The 19,573-nt window shown below is 36.9% G+C and overlaps 1 protein-coding gene across 2 annotated transcripts in view; it reads left to right on the top strand.

Moving 5' to 3' along the window:
- Positions 1-19,573, top strand: part of LOC144957819 (uncharacterized) — a 73,807-nt gene that overhangs the window by 34,057 nt on the left and 20,177 nt on the right. The window contains exons 3-4 of one of the 2 annotated variants that reach the window (XR_013642219.1): positions 2,036-2,094; positions 9,412-10,632. The exons of the other annotated variant lie outside the window; for it this stretch is intronic. The gene's annotated coding sequence lies outside the window, so the exon portion shown is untranslated. Of the gene's footprint in view, positions 1-2,035; positions 2,095-9,411; positions 10,633-19,573 lie in introns of those variants that run through there. 2 annotated transcript variants of the gene reach the window in all.

Genomic DNA, 19,573 nt, shown 5'->3' with positions numbered 1-19,573 from the left:
GTTTTGAATTTAATATTTGATGACTCGTGCTTCGCGCCGCGAAGGTGGCGTCAAATCGGCACGTTTCATCTTTCCCCCGTTGCCTGCGCGGGGTGACAATGAGCGGAGGGTGTGGTGTGGTGGGGAAGTTTTTGTTTGTTTATATGAGCCAGTATTCGTTTGGCCGTCCTGTCCTTATCCTATACTCTGTTGTACCTTGAAGAAAGTTAGTTACCACTCCCCATCTCCCTCCACCCTCCCTCCCCAACTAACTATTGTCTTTCACTGCTAAAATAATTAGGCCAAGACGCCAAACTAGCGATGCACGCCCTGAGGTCCTACTTGGGATAAATTAAAACCATATCAGTTTTATCACTGAAAGAAGAGGCTTTGCTTCACTTAGATATACGGATGAAGAGAATGGCAATAAATATATATTTTGTCATTGTTGGTTTTGCTTAAATATATATTAAATATCAAAAAGAACAGTAAACAAAGTATGCACCGAGAAGAGCCCCATGGTACTATAAATAAAAATCCCTGACCCCACGGAGTCCTTCATCCCCGCACACTCCCAACGATCCCTACTCAACTTGTATTGGGTGCATTGTCTAATAATAGTATAATTATAAATATGTCGCTGATTGTGTGTGAAGTTAACAAGTGCTTTGCGTTTGGAATTAAATGTGGATTTTTAAATTCAATTATTCTAAAGTTGTGTGTCATACCGTTAGTATTCAGAGAAAATGTATTATCGCTGTTGTCATTGTTTATGAAACCTACCTGTTTTTATCTTGAATCATTTTATTTTAAAAAGTTATTTCTGTAATTTGTAACCAATCATGAATCATGTTGATTTTTTAATTGAAAATCGATTCCGACACTTATCCCCTCAAGAGAAAATCGTGGTGAAAGATTTAGGTCCACACAAACCAGTGAATTTTAACTTAGTTTCTAACACACCGAGGAGACAGCGCCGATTTAATAATGATTATTTTTAAAATGTTGAATGGCTTACTGCCAGTGAAAGCCGTAAAACGCTTCATTGTTTTTATTGCTTGATTTTTGGTGATGTATGCTAAAACGGACAACAGGAGGATTCAGTGATATTGCGCACATCTCTCAGGCACTGGAGAAACATTCTGAATCAAATAGCCATGTCACAGATGCTGTTAAATATAAACTTTTCAACGTTGTAGATATAAGAAATCAGTTGGAAACAGGACATGCTGCGTCTGTGAGTCGTTATAATGAACAGGTGAAAGTTAACAGACAAGTTTTGTCCAAGATAATTGATGTTCTTTTGTGAGTACGTCTCTTAATATTCTAACACACACACATACACGCACACACAAATACACGCACATATTCAAACAATTGCAATACCCCCCTCCACACACACACACACACACATACACACCCACACACACACACACATACAAAGTAGGTCAAATTAAGTTAAATTAACTAGACCAATAAAATTTGATTCTGTATTTCGGATTTGTGCCGCCTTAAATACAATGTGACCAACCGCCCCTGCTTGTATATTATATCGTGTTATAAAAATATTGTGCCTGAGGTGAACCTCATGTCGAATAGTTTATCCCAATAATATATATTCGTTGAGCTTAAGGGTGATGATTTCAATTTTAAAAAACATTTTCTCACGGATCTTGATAATAATTTAGGGATTAATCAATATAGATGAACTCATTAAATTCTATTTATCCTAGCCCTCACATTGGAAAACCCTATCATTTCTTAGTAAATGCGTAATCGTTGAATAATGCTCTGCACGCGTTGAATAAAAAAAATATTTGCAGAATATATTTTCGCACAGTTTATTGGCGTGAAATAGTCTTCAAAAGTCGTGACGTCATCCCGCGCAGCAACGCATGGTAACGAACCGGCTGGCTCTAAACAATCGAGAAAAATGGCGACACTAACTTTATTTCCATCTCCGCCTTTATGAAATACTTCTCCAATGAGCATAAAAGTGTCTCGCGAGGTGAAAATCATCATCAGTCAGGTCATGTTTTGACTTTCATTTACTCAGATGGCATGATGTTCGGCAAAGTTCAAGCCAGCACGAAGAATAAAGAGTATTCTATGAAGGTAAGTCATTTCGTCTTCTCATTCTCACTCTCAAAATCTCACATCCCCGTAAAACTACTGTTGGACAATAATCAGTTTACTTTGAGTCTAAGTTGATTTATTATATCCAATGGAAAGATTTTACTGTTTACGTTCTATTTTAGTTAGAGAGAGAGAGAGAGTCATTGAATCATTGTGTTTTTAATGGACCACGGACTTTGAGTCTTTGACTTTGAGGTCTTGCTTCGCTAATTTTCGTTGCTATTGACTATAGTCTACTACATACTATTTAGTATCGTATTGTAACCTTTATTATAATACTCATAAGTGACCCTCCACCTCGAAGCGGTATTAAGTCGGGATTTGGAAAACGAAGAAAACCGGTTTTAAAGTGGAAATGGTCAAAACTATCAAATTTCAGTTTTTGGTTGTTTCAGAAACTACAATCATTTTTCTACATGAAAACATAATAATTCAACATAAATATTGACGATAAGTTATATAAATTTCAAGTTTAAAAATGCAACTATCAGTGACACATTCAAAATGAGAGTTGACTTTCTCTCAGAGAGCCACCATTTCCAAAGCTTAGTAATACCGAGTTTTTTTCTCCACCAATAAGATGTAAGATATCACAGCAAAGGGCGTGTCTTTATCTATCTCAGAGAAAGCATGACTGTTTCCACAATGTCATGGTTCAACCAATAATGAACTTTAAAAACTGTAAACAAGTCTAGGTTTTTCCCTGACAACCTTACAAATGAATGATTCTGATTGGTCAACTCTCATCACATGCGCTGTGGCTGTAGGCCATAATACTCGGGCGATGCTTCATGACGTCAGCATGCGTGTGTTACATACGTGTGTGTTTGTGCATTTTGATACACACCACGTGCTTTTACTTCTTTGTCTAGCTGCATTGGTGATCGAGGTGAGGGTCCTCTTTTGTCCCTCTTTTTTTTTATTCATGAAATTATAGGACATTCTAAGACTTAATAGGACAACAGTACACTTACACTTACACTTACAGAGATTGTTGTAGTATAAACATTTAATTTTAAGTACAAAAGCAGAATAATAAATAGAGCCTTCAACAATTAATGAACTCCCGGTGGATATACGTGTAACTAAAAAATGAAATGGATAGATAAACAAACAGAAAGACAAACCTATTTATGGATAAATAGATAGATAAATAGATAGATAGATAGATAGATAGATAGATAGATAGACGAAGAGGGGAGAGAGACAAACAGAGAGAGAGAAAAAAAAAAAAAAAAGAGAGAGAGAGAGAGAGAGAGAGAGAGAGAGAGAGAGGGGGATGTTCGTTTTGTCGTGCTCTCTCTGTATACTGAAAGAAAGGGGGGGGTCTTTTTAGACAATGAACAATGTGGTGGAACGCTAAGGAAAACTTGAGAGATTCAATAACATGTTTTCATGTAAGTCACTACACAATAAGCCCCACCCCTCCTCCTCAAGCTGTCATCTGACTCAAAATGGAAACATGCAATGATTGATTTGACCAGCCCATTTCTTTAATTGCAATCTCATTGGTCAATATGTTTCCAGTTGATTGACTATGACTTACTTTGTAACAAAATGCTTTCTTTAAACTATCCCTACAATTCTTTGCTCCGCCTCCATCCCTTTCTTCATGTCTACCCCACTCTCTCCGTCTCCCTTTTGTTTCTTTCACACATACAAACACACACACACACACACACACACACACAAATACACATACACTTATACAGGTTTCAATCTTTATTCTATTTCCCTCGCGTCCTCTTAATGCACAAGCAGTCTCTCTCCCCTCCCCCTCTCGCTCCTCTTTTTCTCTTTCTATCTCTCTCTCTCTCTCTCTCTCTCTCTCTCTCTCTCTTTCTTTCTCTCTCTCTCTCTTTTTCTCTCTCTCTCTCTCTCTCTCTCTCTTTCTCTCACATGTGTGTGTTTGTGTGTGTGTGCGTGCGTGCGTGCGTGTGTGTGTGTATTTTACTCTCTCATTCTATCTCTTCCTCTCTAATCCTCTTCTTGATAATTCTTTCCATGCCCACCCGGCTTCACGTAGTTTCAAAGCTGTACTTTCAAATTATAAGCCCGTCTTTAACTTTGGGTATTTGAAATCTTATTTTCTCTATTGAATAAGACAAAAATTTCACATTAATAATTCTTATTTCATTGATTCTTTATTTAAATATAAAAAATTCTTGAAAAAGTGAACAATTGTCGGCATTTTTTTTTTCAGTGTTTTATTTGTTTTAAGAACATCTTGCATAATAATGAATAACTACAAAAGTGATAATTGGATTGTTTCAAAAATTTGTATGTACATTATTAAGTGTATAATCTAAGCTCATGCCAAATTTCACTATTCTCGTCAAATTTTCGATGCCCGTATCTAAGGAGTTATCTTTGCCCATTGATTTGACTGTGCATGAAAACGGTGCCTCACTTCAAAGTCGATTTTCTCAAAACTTGGTTTTCACACTCTCCCTACTTCAAACGGTCATATCTCGGCAATGAATAATCAGAATTGTATAAATTTGGTATCAAATTTTAAAGCATAAAATAAGCTATGATTGGGTACCAAAAACCCAAAATTGAAAAATCCGACTTAATACCGTTTCGAGGCGGAGGGTCACATATGAGCATCACAATCACCAATCACGCTAGACATTTTATTACACTTCATGTGGTAGGCATAGGGGCAGCGTGGATCAGCGATACGGTCTTTGCTTCGTACCCGAAAGGTACCGAGTTCGTTCACCCGCCGCTGCGCTGTGTGGCCTTGAGCAAGTCACCTCGCCCTAGCTCAATTTGCGGCGCTGCACCGCGATTATTCCAGTCTTCCCTGGGAATAGACCCTAGAGACAAATTTCCTCTATGGGATGAATAAAGGGAATTTTATTTAGGAAGTGGTTATTCAGTATCAGATACTGAATAGTGCTTTGCCACTATTCAGTATCCATAAGGAACTCTTTTTTATAGAGAGAGTGAAAAGTGCGACAATCTCGGTTGAACTGCTGACCTACTTCCAGATTGAACACGTGCAGTAACTGACAGCCCGATTCAAAGTTGTAAAAATATTTTGATCGAAATTTTTAAATTTCTGCTATCGTGCAATTAACATAGTTCAAAATATCAAAATAAGAGAGGCAGTCAAATACATTTTTTAATGTCTGAATAGACATGATTAAATGTCTCTAAAAGTTCAGTGACACCATGGCATGGTGGATATAAGCTGTTTGACTCTGAGCTTAAGGTTTGAGAGTTCAAATCCCGGTAAGGTTAACTTTTTTATTTTTTTTCCCCAATATTTTTTAAAAATACCTTCTGTCTATTTATATTTTTTAAACTTTTGTTTTAATAATTTTATTTGCTTGAAATATACTTTAATGTTGATAATATATTATTGTTCTTTTATTATTATTATTATTATTATTATTATTATTATTATTATTATTATTATTATTATTATTATTATTATTATTATTATTATTATTATTATTATTATTTTTATTATTACTTACTTACTCACTTACTATTATTATTATAGTTGTTGTTGTAATCGTCATCACCGTCATTATTATAATTATGGTTATGATTTTTTTTTTTTAATCAAGTAGTTGGAGTAATTTAATCAGTTATCGATTTATTACGAATATCTTTTATGTGTTATCATCGCGTTGTTGTTTTTCATTATTGTGCTCTTCTATTGTTTATTACTTTTTAAAATCTTGCTTTTTTCTGTTGTTGTTGTCCTCCTTGTTGTTGTTGTTTGTTTGTTTGTTTTGTCATCTAAGACAAACCCGATTCATTATAAATTCATTTTTAATTGAGCGATGTACTTCCGAGAATTACTTGCCGTATTATATTGAAATTTACATGACAATAATAATAATAATAATAATAATAATAATAATAATAATAATAATAAATAATAATAATAATAATAATAATAATAATAATAATAAATAATAATAATAATAATAATAATAATAATATAATAATAATAATAATAATAATAATAATAATAATAATAATAATAATAATAATAATATAATAATAATAATAATAATAATAATAATAATAATAATAATATAATATAATAAAAATAATAATAATATAATAATAATAATAATATATAATAATAATAATAATAATAATAATAATAATAATAATAATAATAATAATAATAAATAATAAAATAATATAATATAAATAATAATAATAAAAATATAATAATAATAATAATTTAAATAATACTGAATATTAGACTACAATTGACATCTATTTACTGAATACACGTGGTATTTTTATGGATGTTTTTTTTTTTTACGAAACCTGCCAAAACACGCCGAAACCCGACAAAGTTATGGGAAGTAGGCAGCAGTGGGGAGTGAACCTGGGACTCAGGGAAGTGTACACCATTGGGGAGTGAACCTGGGACTGGGTTTCGTTTTTAAAAAAGCAATTACTTTTTTACGAAACCCGCCAATATCCGACAAAGTTATGGAAAGAAAGTAACAGTGGGGGAGTGAACCCGAGACTATGGTTTTTCGGCGGGTTTTGGCGGGTTTCGTAAAAAAGTAATTGCTTCATTCTCGTCTGGTACCCAACTCCCATAGTTCGGCTTCATTTCCCACTGGTATCCATCTTCCATAGTCCCAGGTTCATTTCCACTGATTTCCTCTTTTCACAGTCCCAGGTTCACTCCCAACCGGTGTGCACTTCCCTGAGTCCCGGTTCATTGCCCAATGGTGCCCACTTCCCATAACTTTTGACAATTTCGGTAGGTTTCGAAATAAAAGTACATTCTGAGCTCACGGTCCACTGATATCAGCCTCTCGCAGTCCCGGGTTCAATCCTCATCGGTGTCCAAATCCTAGATTCACTCCCCACTGCTGCCTGCTTCCCATAACTTTGTCGGCTTTTGGCGGGTTTCGTAAAAAAGTAATTCCCCTCCCCCTTGGTATTGCTTTTTTACAAAATCCAGAGTCCCAGATTCAATTCCCACAAGTGTACACTTCCCTGATTCTCAGGATCACTCCCACTGTTGCCTACTTCAATAACTTTGTCGGATATTGCCAGGTTTAGTCGGGTTTTGTAAAAAAGTAATTGCTTTTATGTGAAACTCGCTGAAACCCGCCGAAAACCAGAGTCTCAGGTTCACTCCCCACTGGTGTACACTTCCCTGAGTCTCAGGTTCACTCCCCACTGTTGCCTACTTCCCATAACTTTCTCGGATATTGCCAGGTTTTCGTCGGGTTTCGTAAAAAAGTAATTGCTTTTATGTGAAACTCGCTGAAATCCACCGAAAACCAGAGTCTCAGGTTCACTCCCCACTGGTGTACACTTCCATGAATCTCAGGTTCACTCCCCACTGTTGTCTACTTCCAACAACTTTGTCGGATATTGCCGGGTTTCGTAAAATAGCAATTGCTTTTATATGAAACTCGCTGCATCCCGACGAAAACCAGAGTCTCAGGTTCACTCCGCACTGGTGTATATTATTTCCATGAATCTCAGGTTCACCCCCCACTGTTGCCTACTTCAATAACTTTGTCGGATATTGCCAGGTTTCGTCAGGTTTCGTAAAAAAGTAATTGCTTTTATGTGAAACTCGCTGAAATCCGCAGAAAACAAGAGTCTCAGGTTCACTGCCCAGTGGTGTATACTTCCATGAATCTCAGGTTCACTCCCCATTGTTGCCTACTTTCAAAATCTGTAGGATATTGCCGGGTTTCGTAAAAAAATAATTGCTTTTATGTGAAACTCGCTGAAATCCGTCGAAAACCATAGTCTCAGGTTCACTCCCCACTGGTGTACACTTCCCTTAGTCTCAGGTTCACTCCCCATTATCTGCCTACTTTCCATAACTTTGCCCGATTTTGTTGGGATATGGCGCATTTCGTAAACAAAAAGTAATTGCTTGTTTTTTTTCAAAACCCGCCGAAACCCAGTCACAGGTTCACTCCCCACTGGTGTACACTTCCCCGAATCTCAGGTTCACTCCCCACTGTTGCCTACTACCATAACTTTCTCGGATATTGCCAGGTTTTGTCGGGTTTCGTAAAAAAGTAATTGCTTCTTTATGAAACTAGCTGAATCCCGCCGAAAACCATAGTCTCAGGTTCACTCCCCACTGGTGTACACTTCACTGAGTCTCAGGTTCACTCCCCACGCTTTGCCTACTTTCCACAATTTTGCCGCATATTGTCGGGTTTCGTAAAAAAGTAACCCCCCCCCCTATTTTGTTATTGCTTTTTTACAAAACCCAGAGTCCCAGGTTCACTCCCCACTGGTGTACACTTCCCCTGAATCTCAGGTTCATCCCCTCCTCCCCCCCCCCCTACACACACACGCACACACACACACACACGCTGCTGCCTACCTCCCATAACTTTGTCGGATATTGCCAGGTGTCGTCGGGTTTCGTAAAAAAGTAATTGCTTTTTATTACGAAACCCAGTCCCAGGTTCACTCCCCACTGGTGTACACTTCTCTGAGTCCCATATTCACTCCCACAGCTGCATTCTTCCCATAACTTTGTCAGGTTACGGAAAAAAAAAACACCGTATTATAGTGCAAAACCACTATTCAGTGTCAGATACTGAATAGTGCAAAACCGCTATTCAGTATCTGATACTGAATAGTGCAAAACCACTATTCAGTATCAGATACTGAATAGTGCAAAACCACTATTCAGTATCAGATACTGAATAGTGCTAGCCTTTTATTTATTTATTTAGACCAGTGTTAGTCACGGTAAACTAAACTTCCTATTGGGTTAAGGTGTAATGTAAATGTTGCTGCTTGAAACTTGAAGAGATCAATAACATTGTGAAATTGAATGTGAACTTCAATTTAATATACGAAAACAGATAAAATGGACGTTTCGGATTTCCCCTTTATCAACAAAGCAAGATGAATGAAAGAACCACTTAATTTTTTTTAAATTGAGCTTTTATATAGCGTAATATCCACTAAATGTGCTCAAAGTGCTTTACAAGGGGTCCCTGGCCAACAGCAACATTTAACATGTAAGACGGGACATGATGCCTGTTAGGCGATATTACAATTTTTTCGGACAGAGACAACGCTGTTAATGGCCAGGTACTCATTTGACACCTGAGTACGGTGAGAGATTGTGAGTAAAGAGCCTTCTCCAAGGACTCAACTATGCGCCGAGCGAGGCCCAAACCCAGGACCTTCTGATCTAAAAGCGAGTGTCATACCACAAGACCACAACAGACGTTTTATTTGTTTGTTTGTTTTTTGCCTATTGAGCATGGTCGCAGCTCTAAATTTGAATCTTTTATTCTTTTACTTCCACAGATCTATCTTGATGATGCCTTGGGTTGATTCAGTCCAAAACTAATTTGTCATATTTTATTTAACAATGTTAATGACATTGAACATACATTGATACAACAATGCCATGATTTGTCATGTTTATCATGTAAAATCATGTATGGGTGACCTACAAAACCATTATTTTGATGATGATGAACAAAATATGTGTGTTGTACAAAATAAATGGCAAAGCTAACAAAATGCAGTCTCCTTAATAAGAGGAGACTGGAGATTGACAAGTGCTGCAACTAATTGAAAAATAATATCAGATGTTTCTTTTAACATGGTTGGAATATATGAGAGGGTGTTAACATTTTTCAGTCTTCCATTAGCCCTCTCAACATGAATTCTACATGATGCAATTTCTTTTGTTAATAAAATCTCATTTTCAGTAAATTTATTATGTTAAAAGGGAGGGATATTTACAGTTACTCCTTGAGGTAAAATATCTTGAATCAGGAAACCTTTATCTGCTAAAATTAAATCTCCAGGGCTTAAAATTAAAAGTTTTAGTAATCCACAATTTTGTACAATGACCTTATCCGAGACAGACCCTGGATAAAGTTTAGAAACAAAATTTATCACACCATTTGGACTCACACCAACAAGAGCTTTAACGGAATTCATGGACCTATAAGAAGAATAAGTTAACCGTTGTTTATCCATTTCTTTAGGAATAGCAATTTGGTCATCTGTACAATCAATGATCATTCTGCAATTTTGAAATCTTAAAAATGATGATGGAGCTGATAGTTTATTTTTATGTCTAGAAGGGCATGTAACCTTCATAACATTTTCAAAGAGAAGCTTATGCCTTATGTAAAACATGAATAAAAGTTTGTATAATATTTGTTATAGTACTTTCACTAACGCTAAACAATTGTGAAATATGAAGGTTAGTGTAGTTCTGTCTAAGTTTCATAAGTGTAATGAAAATTTTGTCTTTTAATGCAACTGTCTCTTCCTGAACTTCCCATCCACTATAATAAATAATGTTACCTCTAAAACACTCAACTTATTGAACAATAATATTAAATATTTTAAAAGAATGTACATCTGTCTCCATTCGAATAACTTTTTCTGTAAGGCTTGAAACAGTGTAAGTGCATTGAATCTAACTAAGTTGTTTTTTTAAGCTAGCTATTCCCTTATGTTTGTCTGTAATTTCTTGTTCTTGAATTAAATTTATTGTTCTATTTAAAATATCCTCACTTGTTCTACAATCTGTCTTTTTAAAGATGGAATCCTGTGAGGATGGTGACGAGAGTTGAGATGATGATGAGGGAGAAGATAATGATGATGATGAGGAATCTGGTTTTTTTAAAGGTGGGACTTTGTGATGATGATGAAGAGAGTTGAGCTGATGATGATGATGATGATGATGATGATGATGATGATGATGATGATGATGATGATGATGGTGATGATGATCATGATGATGATGATGATCATGGTGATGATGATGATGATGGTGGTGGTGGTGGTGGTGGTGGTGGTGGTGGTGGTGGTGGTGGTCTTCTTGATGTTGGTGCCAATTGAGATGGGGTAGGAATTCCTTGTGTCACTTTTCTTTTCTTTCTTTCTGGCTCTGATGGAAATAATTTATTTTTATTTCTGTCAAACAATTCAGGGAGGTTGGCTTTGTCACCATCTCTGAAGTGACAAGAACACACTCTTGATGATGATGTTGGATCTTTTGCCCTTTCTCCTGAAAAGAAAAGATTAAAAAAAAAACAATAATTCTGTTGGGCATATTGATATTATTTAATTTGATAAGTACTTTGTTTTAGACTATCTTGTTTGACACCAGCTCAATGCATGATAAATCAAAGGTGTGCAAGAGACTAGGTTACTGGTGGGTCTCTCGCCTGTCTTTTATGAAATCGCACATTCAGCAAAATGTCGCCCTTCCTCATTACTTCTTTTGATGATTTTGACTAGGTATATAAAAATATGAATTCTTAAATTTACACATTTAAAGTTGATCTTGGGGTTGAGTGGGGCAAGACTGGCGTTTTCTATTTATTTCAGTCAGTACTGTACTGGCCAGTGCGGTGATGAAAACGTTGGAGTGTCAACAATCGGGCATTGGTAAAGGAGAGAGGTCCCTGCCGCCATCTTGCTTTGTTCACACAGAGTTGCCACCTCGGCTGTCGGGAAGGGGAGGCATGGCAGAGAATCAGAGAAACTTTCCAAAAAAAGAGGAAAGTGTATGTGTGTGAGAGAGAGAGAGAGAGAGAGAGAGAGAGAGAGAGAGAGAGAGAGAGAGAGAGAGAGATCTGGGTGAGGGGGTTGGGGGGGGGAGGTTCCGTTATTTTATTTACAATTTTCATTTTGCCATAAAGGTATCGAGTTTAAAGTAAGATTTTAACAAATATTGTCTTCTCTTCTATTTTTCTCCTTTTTAAAAAAATTATCACTTATCAGTAGAACTGAACTCTCATTCAGTTTATAGTTTATCTATCAGCCTCATCAAAACGTGTAGATTGAGATATCATTTTTGCTTCAACTTCAATAAAAACCTAGTTTGGAATGTATTTTTATTTATGATTTCGTGCAATTGTACCCTTTAATCATAAAATATAGGTCTACGTAAGCTAGAACTAGACATAGATCTAGACTACAAACTCTATCAAATGTTCGACGAAGCGTGCGTGCTTACCTGACTAAAGTGATCCACCTTTTCCTCAATTTTTTGTCTGCCTCTCCATTTGGAAATCTGTAAAACTTGCAAGAGTGACTCTCTGACTGGTACAGACAATCTGGTACAAAACACTGGACCACATTTAAGATAAAAATTGTTTTTTTGAGCGATTTTCCAATTATTCCTTTCCCGGACCAAACACGGATTTTTTTGTTTAGAGCCAGCCGGTTCGTTGCTAGGCGGACGTGACGTCAGATTGTGGAATCTTATTAGGGGTAAAAGACAACTGATTGGTAATTCAAAATATTATTTTGGTGCGCATGGATAAAAATCCAACGTTTTTAGTTTTGGGTCAAATTTTCATTGAAGCAGGAGAAAGATACAAATTATGGTGAATAGAATTCCCAATACCATACCATTTGGTTACAAAATATCTAATAATCTTACTTGTAGGGGTAGAATAAACGTATTCTTTCATTCCTTTGTATTTATCAAACTCGTAAGATTTTTATCGTGTAAACTCGTTGTGTTGGGCACGATGGAAATAACTCGTTTAATAAATACAAAGAGGTGAAAGAGTCGTATCAACATAAGATACATGGATTCAGGCATGCACGAATTCATTGCATTTTATGTGTCCAATTGAAAAGCCTGTTTGTTCATCCATGTCATCTGCTACATCTAAACATAATTGCACATTGAATTAGATTCCACTATTTTGTGTATGTGTAATGCATCAAAATTTGGTATAGAGCAGTAAAGTTAGGTGCCCCAAACGTAAACAAAGGTCGAGAAGCACGTGGCAAACCACATGTTCCTGTCTTGACAGCTCACGTTCCAATGTAAATAATAGAAAAAAATAACCTTTAAAATTTGGCTGTTAGGTGGCAAAAGAAACACATATTCATAAATACTCGATCATGCATCAAATAATGTCTAGATATGGATATTTTATGGAACAAAAGGTAAAATTTTCTAAAATTTATCAAAAGTTACAGTCTATCTATTTTTAGACCAGAGCAAATTATTGCGCTGGTGTGAACAAAACGAGAATTATTCGGAGCCTGATTTTCATAATAATTTAGCCTTATATTATTATTTCTGCAACTGTTAGATTTTATGTAAACATATTTTCAATACTGAAAGTGTATTGCCTACAACTCAAACTACAAAATTGGGAGACCTATATTGTGCGTAAATTATTCCGGTCCCTAACGGAAATCACTAGCAACTTGTTATTGTTTACGTTTGGGGCACCTAACTTTACTGTTCTATTTCGATTCAATATATCGATAATGTATCAATATATTTCAAGAACTCATTCGAGTTTTAGTCCATGATCCACTGTTACCGGCATTTTGGATCATATACCATTGGAAAGCTTATAAAATTCTCTATAAGATCCCGGTTGTCTCCTCTCAAAAAGTGACCACATAAGAAAGTTATGGCCCTTTGAAGGAATTTTGTTTTGAAAAATGAGTTATCTTCCCTGATTGACAAAAAAAAAAAATAATAATACGGTATACATCAACCGTGTATATTTAGATACCATTGATTGAGACTGACATTTTGATTTTCCATAATGTATTTCGTTGAAAAACAATAATCCTTATGGAAGTTAATGACCTTTAAAAACAGTGAAACGGTTATGTTTTGTTTTTAAGTGTTTTACGGCGCTTGCAACATTAAGGTCATATCAGCACCAATAAATAGGAAGAAAATGGGATAGTAAAAAGTGCTGGAATTACAATAAAGCATCCAAGAAAAGGGAAGACAAAGGGGAATTGGTTCAAATAAGAAACAGGTGTAGATTCCAAAAGCACACTATCAAAGTACTTAGTTTGAGATCACTAAAAGTCTCATCCAGACACAAGCACAGGTCCCCGCTAAGAGGAATACTACACTCAAATGTTTTACAAATCATATATGTGACCCTCCGCCTCGAACCGGTATTAAGTCGGGATTTGGAAAACGAAGAAAACCGGTTTTAAAGTGGAAATGATCAAAATTATCAAATTTCAGTTTTTGGTTGTTTCAGAAACTACAATAATTTTTCTACATGAAAACATAATAATTCAACATAAACATTGACGATAAGTTATATAAATTTCAAGTTTAAAAATGCAACTATCAGTGACACATTCAAAACGAGAGTTGACTTTCTCTCAGAGAGCCACCATTTCCAAAGCTTAGTAATACCGAGTCTTTTTCTCCACCAATAAGATGTAAGATATCACAGCAAAGGGCGTGTCTTTATCTATCTCAGAGAAAGCATGACTGTTTCCACAATTTCATGGTTCAACCAATAATGAACTTTAAAAAGTGTAAACAAGTCTAGGTTTTTCCCTGACAACCTTACAAATGAATGATTCTGATTGGTCAACGCTCATCACATGCGCTGTGGCTGTAGGCCATAATGCTCGGGCGATGCTTCATGACGTCAGCATGCGTGTGTTACATACGTGTGTGTTTGTGCATTTTGATACACACCACGTGCTTTTATATCTGCGTCTAGCTGTATTGGGTAATGATTGAGGTGGGGGTCCTCCTTTGTCCCTCTTTAATTATTCATGAAATTATAGGATATGCTAAGACTTAATAGGACAACAGTTGCCTAATCTTACACTTACAGAGATTGTTGTAGGATAAACATCTAATTTTAAGTACAAAAAGCAGAATAATAAATAGAGCCTTCAACAAGTAATGAACCCGTGATATACTTTAAACAAAAATGAAATGGATAGATAAACAGACAGACAAACCTATTAATGGATAAATAGATATGTAGATAGATAGATAGATAGACAGACAGACAGACAGACATTTGATAGATAGATAGATAGATAGATAGATAGATAGATAGATAGATAGATAGATAGATAGATAGATAGATAGATAGATTGATTGATTGATGGATGGATGGGTAGATAGATAGGTGGATAGATATATAGATAGGTAGATGAAGGGGAGAGAGAGACAAACAGAGAGAGGGAGAGAGAGAGGTAGAGAGAGAGAGAGAGATGTTCGTTTTGTCGTGCTTTCTTTGTATACTGAAAGAAAGGGGGGGGGGGGTCTTTTTAGACAATGAACAATGTGGTGGAACGCTAAGGAAAACTTGAGAGATTCAATAACATGTTTTCATGTAAGTCACTACACAATAAGCCCCACCCCTCCTCCTCAAGCTGTTATCTGACTCAAAATGGAAACAATGCAATGATTGATTTGACCAGCCCATTTCTTTACTTGCAATCTCATTGGTCAATGTGTTTCCAGTTGATTGACTATGACTTACTTGTGACAAAATGCTTTCTTTAAACTATCCCTACAATTCTTTGCTCCGCCTCCATCCCTTTCTTCATGTCTACCTCACTCTCTCCGTCTCCCCTTTGTTTCTTTCACACATACAAACACACACACACACACATACACTTATACAGGTTTCAATCTTTATTATATTTCCCTCGCGTCCTCTTAACACAAGCAGTCTCTCTCCCCTCCCCCTCTCGCTCCTCTTTTTCTCGATATCTCTCTCTTTCTCTCTCTCTCTCATGTGTGCCTGTTTGTGTGTGTGTGTGTGTGTGTGTGTGTGTGTGTGCGTGCGTGTGTGTGTGTGTGTGTATTTTACTCTCTCATTCTTTCTCTTCCTCTCTAATCCTCTTTCTTGATAATTTTTTCCCTGCCCACCCGGCTTCACGTAGTTTCAAAACTGTACTTTCAAATTTCAACCTTCTTTAACTTTTGGCATTTTGAAATCGTATTTTCTCTATTAAATAAGACAAAAAATTCACATTAATAAATCTTATTTCATTGATTCTTTATTTAAATATCAAAAATTCTTGAAAAAGTGAGCAATTGTCGGCGTTTTTTTTTCCCAGTGTTTTATTTGATTTAAGAACATCTTACATAATAATCAATAACTACAAAAGTAATAATTGAATTGTTTCAAAAATTTGTATGTACATTAGTAAACGTATAAGCTAAGCTCATGCCAAATTTCACAATTCTCGTCAAATTTTTGATGTCCGTATCTAAGGAGTTATCTTTGCCCATTAATTTAACTGTGCGTGAAAACGGTGCCTCACTTCAAAGTCGATTTTCTTAAAACTTGGTTTTCACACTCTCCCTACTTCAAACGGTCATATCTCGACAATAAATAATCAGAATTATATAAATTTGGTATCAAATTTTAAAGCATAAAATAAGCTGTGATTGGGTACCAAAAACCCAAAATTGAAAAATCCGACTTAATACCGTTTCGAGGCGGAGGGTCACATATAATATAAAGAAACAAAATGCAGTGCATAACAGAGATGATTTACAAGGAAAAAAATATCATCTCCAAAACCAAACATTTTACTGTTTCCCTCCCAGCCAGGGTTTCCGGTCAGTGCCTGGACAAAACCAAGTAATATCATTCCAAGACAAAGACAGAAAGCATGTTGGAAAACAGATATAGGTAGGTAGAAGACACAGTACCTCCCTGCCCACTATGGGAGGTAAGGAACCAGGCCCAGAGTGAAACAGTTAAAAGATGTGAAATTTTATACAAAATTACAAGAGTACATTATGTACTTAAGTATCGGTTGTTATTTTTATATAAAGGACACACTGTGGCGATCTCCGTTTCCTACGAACTACGAAGACTTACCACATACTGCTGACTGCAAGACTACTCTACACGCCAGATCAGACAAAACGTAAACACGAGAGAACACATTAAATTTATAAAATTCACTACACATTGCTTTCATTGTTTGTTGTTTCCAGTAAAGTAGATGCTACATTGGTGACCCCGACTTAAAACAACTTAAGAGATAGGTATATATTATTATTATTACTATTTACCAGTTCAACTCTTCACAAGAACATAATAATAATAAACATGTCTATCGACGCCGTAGCATTGAAATTGCCCACATTCTGGACCACTTGTCCTTCAGCGTGGTTTGCACAAAGCGAGGCACAATTTGCCTTACGCGATATAGCAAGCGATGAAACAAAGTACTACTATGTTAGTGGCTGCCTTAGACTCAGACACAGCAACTAGAGCCCTTGCTATTCTATCATCACCACCCAAGGAAGGTAAATATGAAATACTGAAAAACTTCCTGCTGTCCGCGTTCGGCCTTTCGAAAACAGAGAGAGCGGAATCTCTACTCAACATGAGTGGTTTGGGCGACTTAAAGACATCTGAGTTAATGGACAGGATGTTAGTGCTCCTCGGCAAACACACGCCCTGTCTGCTCTTCAGACAGTTATTCTTAAGACAACTTCCAGCAAACATCAGACTTCCATTAGCAAACTCGTCCAACCTGGATGAGTACAGGGCACTTGCCAGAGAAGCTGACAATTTTTTCTACGCTGCTCACTCAAACTCTAACTCCTTTTCAATTTCTCATACTACTTGTGACTTGTGAAGTTGACATACCAACCATGACCAGTGAAATAGATTCCCTCTGCTGGTACCATCAACGGTTTGGTTCAAATGCCCGTCGATGTGCACAAACATGCAAACTCTTCAATTCATTCAAGAAAAACAAGAAGAACCAGGGAAACGCCAAGCCGGGTCAACAGTAAATTCTGCTGTCGACCCGGATTCTTACTCAGCCAACGCACCCACATCAAAAAATCTCCAACTCATCGTCGTCGATGAAAATTCAAACCGACGTTTTTTAGTAGATACTGGAGCTCAAGTATCTGTCACACCCGCCTCTGCACCAGACAAAAGCTTGGGTTCCTCTGATCTCGCATTACAAGCTGCTAATGGTTCTACAATAAAAACATACGGATGCTTCGAAACTAACATACGTATTGGATCGCGTTCATTCAATGCACGACTTATCAAAGCTGATGTCAAGCGTCCCCTACTTGGAGCAGATTTTCTACGTCATCATAATCTGCTTGTGGATATTCATGGTCGACGCCTTATCGACGCTGAAACGTTTTCGCACGTACCTTGTTCAGTAAGTTCAGTTTGCGCAAACGCCGAACTATCACCACTCGAGCCGAACTGCAATACATTCAGAAAATTATTGAATAACTATCCAGAACTACTTCAACCAACATTTTCAACGGCAACTGTGAAACATGGCGTGCAACATTTCATCACAACCAAAGGTCGCCCAGTATTCGCACGTGCTCGTCGCCTGGCTCCAGAAAAACTCTTGTGTGCAAAAAAAGAATTTTTGGAAATGGAGAAAATGGGCATAATTCAAAAATCGAAGAGCCCTTGGGCTTCCCCATTACACATGGTCCCCAAGGCTGATGGCACAATGCGTCCCTGCGGAGATTTTCGTCGACTTAACGATGCTACTATACCAGATCGATATCCTGTCCCACACATTCATGATTTTACAGCAAACTTAGACGGTTAGATCATCTTCTCGAAGATCGACCTTGTCAGAGGATACCACCAAATTCCAGTCGCTCCAGAAGACGTCCCAAAAACGGCAGTGATAACCCCTTTCGGCCTTTGGGAGTTCTTAAGAATGCCATTTGGATTAAAAAATGCAGCACAAGCATTCCAACGTTTAATGGACTCCATTTTACAAGATTTAGACTGCGTATTTTGTTATTTAGACGACATTCTGGTTGCAAGTTCAACTGAGGCAGAACACATGGAACATCTCAAAATCGTATTCGAAAGACTTAGAAACCAAGGCCTCGTTATCCGTCTTGAGAAATGTCTTTTTGGTGTGAGATCTCTTAACTTCCTTGGCCATCACATCTCGCATTCTGGATCTGTCCCAATGGCGACAAAAATTGAGGCTGTTAAACAATTTCCACAACCAAAAACCATCAAATCACTTCAAGAGTTCCTCGGGATGTTGAATTTTTACCATCGTTTCATTCCGAGACTAGCTGAAATACTTCGACCCCTATATTATATAGTGCTTTGAAAGTAAAAAAACAATGTCAAGCACTTACGTGGACGCAAGAAATGTTGAAAGCCTTTACTGACGGTAAAAATGCACTAAGTAACGCTACAATGTTAGCCCATCCTTGCTTGAACTCACCCCTCGCTTTAACGTCTGACGCCTCCGACCAAGCTGTGGGCGCTGTCCTTGAACAACTTAATCATCAAGGTAATTGGGAACCATTGGCATTTTTCAGCAGGCAGTTACGTAAACCTGAACAGAAATACAGTACCTTTGATAGGGAATTGCTTGGCATTCACTTAGCCATCCGTCATTTCCGTTTCATCATTGAAGGGAGACAATTCGCTATTTTTACTGACCATAAACCATTAATCCATGCCATGTCCAAATCAACTGAACCATGGTCAGCTCGTCAACAAAGGCACTTACCTGCCATATCCGAGTTCACAACTGACATCCGACACATTTCTGGAAAAAACAACACTGTCGCAGATTGTCTCTCAAGAGCAGTTACAAACTCAGTCTCAATTGGCATCGACTATCAGCTATGGCGGAATCCCAAGAAAATAGCATTGACATACAGGCTTACAAAACTGCATTAACAAGCCTCAAAATCGTCAAA

Source organism: Berghia stephanieae, chromosome 12, assembly GCF_034508935.2.
Source record: "Berghia stephanieae isolate SIO BIC M18660-M18661 chromosome 12, UCSD_Bste_1.3, whole genome shotgun sequence".
Taxonomy (NCBI): Eukaryota; Metazoa; Mollusca; class Gastropoda; order Nudibranchia; family Aeolidiidae; genus Berghia; species Berghia stephanieae.
Note: the sequence above shows the minus strand (reverse complement) of the source record. Positions and strands in the feature narration are given on the sequence as shown.